Source organism: Eurytemora carolleeae, unplaced genomic scaffold, assembly GCF_000591075.1.
Source record: "Eurytemora carolleeae unplaced genomic scaffold, Eaff_2.0 scaffold339, whole genome shotgun sequence".
In the NCBI taxonomy this organism is placed as follows: domain Eukaryota; kingdom Metazoa; phylum Arthropoda; class Copepoda; order Calanoida; family Temoridae; genus Eurytemora; species Eurytemora carolleeae.
Window position 1 is genome coordinate 258,662 of NW_019396264.1, and position 10,193 is coordinate 268,854.

At 32.1% G+C, this 10,193-nt stretch overlaps 2 long non-coding RNA genes across 2 annotated transcripts; both read right to left on the reverse strand.

The window, feature by feature from the left end:
- Positions 1–259: 259 nt before the first annotated feature.
- On the reverse strand, positions 260–2,126 carry LOC111699643 (uncharacterized). Its single transcript, XR_002764789.1, has 4 exons — positions 2,069–2,126; positions 1,971–1,996; positions 1,442–1,526; positions 260–343 (listed from the first exon to the last, which is right to left on the reverse strand). It is a non-coding gene; the product is annotated as an uncharacterized LOC111699643 (long non-coding RNA).
- Positions 2,127–2,366: 240 nt separating this feature from the next.
- LOC111699652 (uncharacterized) lies at positions 2,367–6,901 on the reverse strand. Its single transcript, XR_002764793.1, has 5 exons — positions 6,819–6,901; positions 6,233–6,459; positions 6,026–6,064; positions 4,288–4,402; positions 2,367–2,454 (listed from the first exon to the last, which is right to left on the reverse strand). It is a non-coding gene; the product is annotated as an uncharacterized LOC111699652 (long non-coding RNA).
- Between the last annotated feature and the right edge of the window lie 3,292 nt (positions 6,902–10,193).

Here is a 10,193-nt window from a genome sequence, read left to right on the forward strand (position 1 = left end):
CAAATACATATACATCATGCATAATAAAGAAGAAATTTCTATCTGTATAATAATTAAAGCTCTTCGCTCATAGCTAAAGCTGGCCAGACGCGGCTGGACCGAGTGAGCTGAAATTTGCTTAAGGGAAACCCTTCAACGTACCCCAGGGGTAACATAGGCTAAATAGATCGATTTTTTTTTCAAAATTTGATTTTGAAAAATTCCACGGACATCGCCGGGCACTTTAGCTAGTTTTCTATAAACCAAACCTATAAATGTGTAAAGGTAGTATCCTTCGTATGAAGATTTATCCACCTTTCCATCTATACATCTGAATGCAGGGTAAACGTTGTTGTATGCTATTCTGAAAACACAACAAATTTTAAATAGTAAAATTAAACTTGTTTTGAGCAATCATTTCAAATGTTCAAATTTAGATGAAAATACGATAAAAAACTTTCATTGTAAAATTCCGACTATGGTGTAAGTTCTCATAAAGACTGTAACAGAATAATCAGTTTTTTTATTTATTAGAATACTGTCTTAGATGTTAACAATTTATGTTTTATTTATTTTAAAACTGCAGTGGAAACTAGAAAACTCGTCTTCTTTTTCTTTCATATGTATAATTTAAGAAAAAATCTCACTTATAAGAATTAATAGCAAAAGCGCTAAAAATGTCGTCTTGAAATTTATTTAAAAATTTATGACAGCTGTAATGCTTCATCATTGGTCTGCACAAAAAGAAAGCTTCTGAGATGTTCGCAGCTTGATAGGGTTGAATAGGGTTTGTGAAAATATATCCAAATATTATTGTAGAGTTAAAAGTTTTTTTTATAATTCTTAAGAAACTGTTTTTAATTTTTAATTCAAGATAAATCAATAGCCCTAAAATATGAATGACAGCAATAGATATTTTAAACTCGTTTTTTCGCGGCATTTGATCATAAATATGTTGAGAATACGACATTATAAAAAACTCTTGCTATGTATTCATATATCTGGTTTAACACACGAAAAAGTGAAAGTCATAAAATCAAAAAGTGCAGACTCTAGAGGTTCTCTGGGTGATGTCAACCCTTAAAATTGAAATTCAAAAACATTTTTTTTGCTCCCACTTAATGTTGTTTCGAAAAAAAAACTCAATTTTTGTTAAGGATAGGGAACAATTCGATACTTTCCGACACCAGATTTTCAAGTTGCATTTCATTCTAAAATTTGAGATAAAAAGCTAAACTTTTGCATGAAGTCTCTAATTGTGACTCTCTACACGACTTTAGGATCAGATGTCATTGACCTCCATTAAAAAAAAGATTTTACCGAAAACCCAAAGACAACTTGCACCTGATGCAATTCTCAGATTAATCTAAAATGTTCACAAAATGCTCATATTGGGTCCCATCCCCATAGAACCCCTAACAATGTGTTTTTAACCCCACTCATGTGTCACCCTAACGTTCACCTTATGAGATGGTTCTGCAATTGATCTGCAAAATATTCCGGGTGTTCATGAAATCCTACTTTTTTAAGATGTTTTATCCACGACCCTGGAAACAAGTAAGAGGTAAAGTATGGTAAGGTAAGGTAAGGTAAGGTAAGGTTAAGGTAAGGTAGGGTAAGGTAAGGTAAGGTAAGGTAAGGTAAGGCAAGGTAAGGCAAGGCAAGGCAAGGCAAGGCAAGGCAAGGCAAGGCAAGGCAAGGCAAGGCAAGGCAAGGCAAAGTAAGACAAGGCAATGATTGGAAAAGTTAGCATGATTAAAAATTCTGTAATATTCCCAAGCAATCCAACAAATCTTGTTAAGGGACCGTAACGCAATTTCTACAAAGATTATGATTATGTAGCAGGAGGCAATGATGAAAATGGTCAGAATTGAACACTTTCTAAACTAGAAATACGACGATATCATCCACTTTGTTGCTGATATGAAGGTTTAATTCTGTCAGTTTGTTTTTGAAATAATGTTTCGTATATTCAGGAATTTATTTTTTACCTTGAAATTTCTGATTGTAGATATCTCTGAAATCAAATTAATTTTTAAAGCTAGTAAAAAAAATATTTTTAATGATTAAATTTAATATTGTTAATTACCTGTAGAGAAACTTTGTTGACCCCTGTGTGAGGAGAACAAATCTGTAATCTGCAGGGAAAATGAAAATAAAATTTAGCAACATTTTAATCTTAAAATTTGTTTTGACACTTCAAAAGAGGATTTTAAAAATAGAAATTGATGTCGCCAACAGGAATTTGGGGTTCAACAAAATATGAAAAAGATATATAAGAAAATATTTACTTAAATTTGTTCAATCTTAGCTTAAAGTTCAAAGGGTGCAAAGTAAATCTCCCAAATTTGAGGGAGAACAAAATAGATATTATTATTTTCCTGTTGGGAGATTAGGTTGGTAATCATCTTGTTGAAGGCTAAAGAAGATGGTTGGAAAATATCCCAGCTGTATCACATGTTCCAAGTCAGCGCCCTAAGGTCCAAACTTTTGTATCTTAAATTGGTTCATTTCCCCACACCCCCTGGCGGTTTAATTTAAGTTATTGGACATATCTTCTATAGTCGCCCCTTTCATTTTTTCTTTTAAAAAGATATTTTGGTGTATTATTGTCCGTATGTCATTCTTATAAAACTTAAATCATTCTATCTAATACTTTATGCTGCGCCTTCTCGCTGTTTCAACCAAACGTTTGTAAACATTGAACACATTTTACGGTTTAATTTTACAGTATGTTATTGAAAATATATTAAAGCTGACTACTTTAGAAAGTTTATAACAAATATTTCTTTAGGTTTTCCTCCGACTTGCAAACAGTCCTAACTTTAAAAAGTACTCAAACCACATTTAAAATATGTGCATCCTATCTTCAAAAAGTGAAGCATCCGTCAGACCTTCAAGAAATACGCAAGCTATCTACAAAATGTGTGCATCCGACCTACAAAGTACACATCCTACATACAAACAATGTACATTTGACCTCCAAAAATGATGCATCCGAAGTACAAAGTGTACAAAGTGCACATACGATGATACGACCTGTACAAAGTGCATAAGAAAGTCTTACAAAAAGTTCAGCTTCGGACAAACTTAAAGGGACTGTAAAGGAAAAATGAAAGGGGGTACAGGATAAAAACTGAGAATTTCAGGTTTGAACGTTACCTATAAGACATCTATCGTATGTTCCTGTCTCGAGATATTGACATAAAACTGTTTCAAAATTATAACAAAAAGGACATATGTCAGATTTTGTATAATAGTTGTAGCATTAAACAGATCATATTCTTCAATTACGCAACGAATCTGAAATCGAAGATATCTCATAGCAACCTGAGAATCTCAGGTTTGCTCCTGTTATAATTATTTCATTTTTATTTTGCATTTTTTAGATATAATTGATAATATTATTACATTTAATCCGTATAGTCCGTAGTACGTCACCAGTACTTCAGCCAATGGCAGTGCAGAATACTGGTCATATGATTTCCGTCCATACCACGTGAAAACGATCACTGTCATTGGCTGAAGTTATTGTGACGTAATACGGACTATACGGACTATATGTAAAAATATTATCAATTATATCTATCAAAAATGCAAAATGCAAAATAAAAAATTAGCTGTCACCATATTGTATATGAAAGAAAATAACTCAATGCAAACACTTGTAAATATAATATTCGTCGAGTCGGTTTTTCTTATAATTTATTATTTACAAAGATACAAAAAATAAACGATTGATACTATACTAATATGATATTATGAATTGAAGCAGTTTCAGAGTGATGGGGAATCTTCAAGGGAATCTCAGTTTAAGGGAGCTGACGATCAACTGATTCTTTTCCCTTCATTTCGCTCCACCCTGGGCTCTCATTTAACCCTAGTTCCCCGGGCGCTGGCCGGCTAGCCCCCCCAGCCCCCGTGCTTCTGGAATAACGGAACTTTCAGCTTGGCTTGGGTTGGGTTATTTATAGAATTCTCATGCAAACTCAAATAAATCCGTTAGAATTCAAAATAGGATTCAAAAGTCCAATCGAACGGTATAAAGGGGGGGGGGGGCTATGCCCCTAGCCAGCTTTAATCTGAGCGATCTAAAAAGATCCTTGAATCGCTGATCGTAAAAGATCAACAAAATCACCCATTGTTACAATATAATCGTTTTCAGATTGGTTTTAGAAAGATCCAGCATGCATATATGTTGAAGAGTTCTTGTAGATCGAAATTCCAAACAGATTTAACGTAGGACTGATTGAATATTACATGCTTCGCAGACAAGGCATTTTCTGAAGAAAATTGTAAACAAATTACCTGTTTTGAGAAAATAAATATACATTTAGTCGTTATATCTGCAGAAAAAGGTGCTAGCTTTAACACATTGTCCACTATTATACTTTCTTCCCAGAGTGCAAAATAAATATCCATCCTAATTAAAATAGAATTAAACAAGGCGCATTGTGCACAATTTTTAGTTTTTGGCTCAGTATTTTACTTCTGTTAATTCAGGCATTGTTGGTAAGGTAAAATAGATGACATCAAAAATTATAGAAATATCTGTTGAGTCCTTTTTGCGAAAATCTAGTTTAAAAAAATTGTAAACATCAAGTGCATTTTCAGGTCTAACGTCTAACTTTACTGTGGTTTCAAGGCTTTATTAAATTTATTCTGTGTTTTTTAAACCGTATAATTTATGGTCCCAAAATATTGTGCCTTTTTTGTAATACTTGAAAGACATTTTGTAAAAAAAAAACAATGCCTTAGTTAAGTCAACTGCCTTACTGCCTAAAAAAGTATAATTGGCATGATTTTGACGAATTTCTCTTTAAACAGACGTTTTCAGGGAGTACCTCGGCAGTCAGGTTATATAGTTTACTTAGGGCTTTGATTTTTTGTTACAACATTCTTATGTCTATTTGAGAAATTTGTTGACAATTTAATGTTAAAAAATATTGCAATAAAACAGGGGGGGGGGGGGAATAAATAAACTTTAGACCTGAAAATACACTTAATTCTAGGATTTCTTAAAAATGGATTTTCTCAAAAAGAGTACAACAGATATTTCTAACTTTTGGTGTCATGTTATTACCCTAGGTGTCAGACTTAACGAAAATGTCAATCAAACAAAACTGAAATTACTCTCAGTTCAAAGTGGGGAAAGGGTTTGGGGAAAGCCACATATCAATCTGCTGGTGTATACAAAACAAATATTTAAACTTTGTTTTGATGTTCTACAGTGGTAGAATTTTATATCAATACAATGAAGACGACTTTTTACTCAAGTTTTGGTTTTTGAAAAGATTTTTTGCAAATCAGAAGTTTACAAGTAAAAAGAATCAATACAATGAAGACTACTTTTGTATTCAAATTTTGGCATATATATTAAGTATATTTGTTCAAATTACAAGTAAACAAAGAGAAGCGTCGGCGTTTAAAAATCATGCATAACTGCGGTATTAGAAGTACTAGAGTAATTAGTTCCTTTATGAACGCAGAATTTATTGCCATGATCTTTAAAAAGGGAGTGTTCACGAAAAATAGGCGTACGGCGAAAAATTATCGATGGTGATCTTACTTCTTTCTGTTGCGTTTATAAGGAGAAAATTGTTAAAACGACTCATACCGAAGAAAGTAGCGTTCATACAAATTCAGAAAGTTGCAACAAACGGCTCGGATCGTAAAAAAATCAATTTTATTCAAAACAAATCAATCAGAAATGACAACCTATAAGCATCGATAATTTTTCGACGCATTTGTATGTATAGATGATATTTCATAGTATTTTAGATTTAAAAAAATAATATTTAGCTTACAACTTGTTTTCACGGCTGGCGCTAGATTTTCGAACATTCCTGGAAATGTATAAATGTCGTCTTCATTACCAAAAATCCTCGAAACAGGAATGTTCCAAAAGTAACTCTCAGATCATAAAAAAAAATAAAAAAATATTATGAAATATCAACTGTATACGAATGCGTCGAAAAATTATCGATGGTCATTTTAAAGCTATAACTTGAATAAAACAGTTGTATTCCTTTTTCAAAAAACTTACCCAATATAAATATTCAGACAGTAAGCGCTTTTTTCATGACTGAATAAGTAGTATATAAATTAGTTATTATTTTTTAACAATTTCAATTATATGTATGTCAATTTAGAGTAAAAATACACAATGTTTTCTTCAATATGTGATTAAAGATGATGACTGATTTTTTACCATGGGAAAACTTGTTGTAAAATATAAAAGTTTGTTGATTACCTGTTTATTGAAAACCACGAGACTATGTTATGAAAATCCTCGAAATCCAAAACTTTCAAGTTTTTTAAGATTTTAATTTTGGTCTGATCTCTCTCCACATCCTGCATAGTATATACCAGGGGAAGGAAAAACAAGAATAGACCGAAAGTCACAGGTCTTAGCATAATTGTTCTAAACTATACAGTGATCACCAGAATATTATAAAGAACATCTGTTACAGTGGTAACCTGGAAATAATGGAATGATTGTCGTCTTCAATTCCCTTGAACTCTTGAAAGCTGCTAATAATCTCTCTTTAAAAAAAAATTGTGGCTTTAACATGTACTTCTAGAAGTACAGGGTTAGCCACAAAGGGAAAAAATAGAGACAAGAACTTTTCGGGGCGCTTCGCTTCCTATTTTAGATTTTAATTTTTTGTTCGTTAACAATAAAGCGCAAATTTTCTTGATTTTTTGTAAATTTCCAAAATTGTTATAAATTTTATAGCCCAAAACTAAAGAACGAAAAGTTACAGCTATAAATGATAAGTTTCAGCATCGACTTTTTGAATGAAAATGTGAGATTTTATTCACAAAAACTTAATTACTTAATTGTCTCACGGGACGTTAAATAACATTACATCCCAGTGTTGGCAATGTTGGTAGTTTTCACGCAATGGCACGAGCACAACTTGTTTATTGCACTGAACGAGACATTGTTTCTCAAAAAAAAAAATAATTTGCGAAAAATTCCAAGAAACCTTTAAAATTTTTAGATGGAGGAGGCTGGATAAATTGAAACATTAATATTAAAATTCACAAGAACGATAAGTCATGTTTTCGATCAATACAATTTATAATATATAAATGATTATCCGCAAATTTTGAAATTTTGAAAACACACGAAATAGGCTCTAAAGCTGTAAATCGAAGTTTTTGCACAAAATTCGTGCAATAATTGCGTAAAGATTTGCTTGTGTTTTGAATAAAAATTTCACGAAATTTGGATATAATTTTGCATTGATGCTCAAAAGCTATTTCGCGAAAATCTTGGTTTCTGCGTACTTCGTTGTTTCCTGCTTTTTCGTTATTTCGACCAATTTCGTTATATCGAGTTATTTCGTTAGATTTTGAGAAACAATTTATTTCAAGAAATCAATAAATTTATCACACAGATTTAAGACAATTTGGTCAAGCCGACAGAGCTAGATGGGTAACAAACAAGCAGACACCCAAACAAGAGAAATGTATACATATTCTATAGATAAAGACAAATATGTCATCAGTAAGACTGAGACGCACCTCCAGCGACACCTTTTTAGCGTTTTCTCAAAACATATGTATCATGACAAAATTTTTTAATGAAAGTAACTGAAATTTGAACAGTTTATAAACTATGAATATGACAATAATGTTATTATTGATCATGAATATATTACTGCAGCCATGAAATAGTTTAGTTTTTTTAAAACTAATTCACATCTTTCCTTTATTCCAATTTTTCGTTATCATGAGCATGCCAAATGTCGCATTTAACCTTGTATTCATGCGCAAAATGATGACTTAAGTTTAATATTCATGCGTAATTTCGTGTAAAAAAGGATTATTTATTTCGAAGGAATGCTCAATTTCGTGCAAAACTGGTTTCGTATTTTTACTAAATTGATGCAAAATTTCGTGCAAAAAAGTCATAACACGCAAAAACACGAAATTTTTGCGCAAGAGAATCTACAATTCGCGGAAACCAGGGTTTCCAGCAAAAAGAAATTTTACATTTTTTGCGAAAGTTTTCTTTTCGCGACCATTTTGTTTTATTTTTGCATTTCGTTCACTCGCGAAAAATGCGAAAATTTTAACTTTTCACTTCTTGCATTTCGCGAAACGCCTCGTTCGCTGGAAACCCAAGTGGAAACCTTAAATCTTTAAGTGATCGCAATACCCTAAACCGTAATTTGATCAAAATAGTGGAAGATACCGTCGTTTTTCTGCCTTGGAAAAGTATTTATTTCTTTGAGGTTCTCCAAACTGTTTCTAAGCAAGAAAATCGCATGCCACTTTTGTACAGAAACAGAATTGATATCTAATTAATGCATAATCAGACAAAGCTTTCAAGGGTACCGTTGCCATCTTTGCATGGTGAGTCACTTGAAATTACAATTGAAGTCCCTTTCAGTCATGATGGGACACACTATATAATGAATCTGGGTCTTTACACATCTGGTATTTTAAAAGTACAAAAAGATAGATCGAGCACATTGAAATGCTAGAATTAAGGGTAATTTAGCGATAATTGTTTCAAACTCATACTTTAAAAATTAAGTTGACGATTAAAACTGCAAATACTATAAGACTATTCAATTCATCTTTCAAGGACTATAAGAATATGCAAGTCATCTCTCAAGGACTATAAGACTATTCAAGTCATCTCTCACGGACTATAGGAATATTCAAGTCATCTCTCAAGGACTATAAAAATATTCAAGGCATCTCTTAACGCTCATATTTCGTGGGACACTCGCATCTTATCTTTAATATATAAATTAAGTTTTCAAAGAAAGCATGCAATTACCAAAAATGTTGTTGAAACCTTCTTACTTCTAGACGAGATACTTGACTAAAAAGATTAACTAAGGGTAGTCATAGATATTTGAATTTATTTGCGGTATTCGTTTGTCAACTTACTTTTACAGGGATGATTCTTGAAACAATAATCACAAAATTCTTCTGGATATTAGGAATTTTGTTCAGGTTTCATTCATAAGTTAAAACCAAATTTATTGAAATTTAAATCAAATAATTGAAATTTGAACCAAATTATCGCTATCACTGAGCCCGAAATTCAAAGAGTATCCGTTGAACGAAACTCCTGAGTTTCCTTTTTTGGGGTCTTAAAATTTGTGTAGATTTTGATTTAAGAGATTAAAAAATGGAGAATATGAAGAAACTAAATGAAATAATATTTCATAACAAAATTATTGATATCCACAAAACTGCCCGGGTTTCAAAACTGGTTTTCATTACGATACCCTGTCTTAAGTTTTGGGTTCTGTAAAGATTGAAAGCACACAAAAACAGGAATACCCCTGGGAAGACCACACTTTATAGATGTCGGAACTAAGTTGTTTTGTGATCGTCAAATGAATGTCACTTACTATTTTAAAAATCTAAGACAATCTGAAGTAGTCTCTAACCTATCATGTTTCATAAGACATAAATAGGAAATAATAAAATTTAGACGACCTTCTGTGCGCAAGTTTATTAAATTTGTTGCCATGTCATTGAAAATCAAGATCTGATTGGATAATTTACATACTTTCAAATTGAAGTTTCGCTAATTAGGAGTAATTAATGCAAAATTTCCCGAAAATTCTTTGTAGAAATTAAAAGTTTCGTTGAATATTACAAAATTTCGCAAAATTACCTTATATGAATTTATTTTTCCGAAATTAAAGTTTCGCTAATTAGGCGCAATTATTACAAAAGTTCGCGCAATTACTTTGCAGAAATAACGCGAAATTACGCCGTAGTTTGCGATATTGAAGTTGCGCAAAATACGCGAAATCCTTCGAAGCTACACGCAATCAAAATTATTTCGCGAAACTGCACGTAATTTCGCGTTAAGTGACAAATCTGCTAAGCTGAAAACCCTAATCTAAGGATGCTATATTGATTGGTCGAATTGGACTAATAGCCGATTGAATTATCTTACAAGTTTTCAGAATTCATTTGAACATACACCATATGAACAAAACAAAAATAAATTTTGTTTAAATTCTTTAACACGAGGGGGGGGGGGAGTCATAGTTTGAAAATATCAAAGGGAATCATCTACAAGACTACCAAGAGACAGAGTGAACTCTAATAACTACCACTGAAATCTGAATTCATATTATAACAAATTTACTCTCACGAATTACAAAATTAAAACATATCTCACGAAATTTTAAAACTAGTTTGCATCTCGGCTCCGACCTATCCAAGGA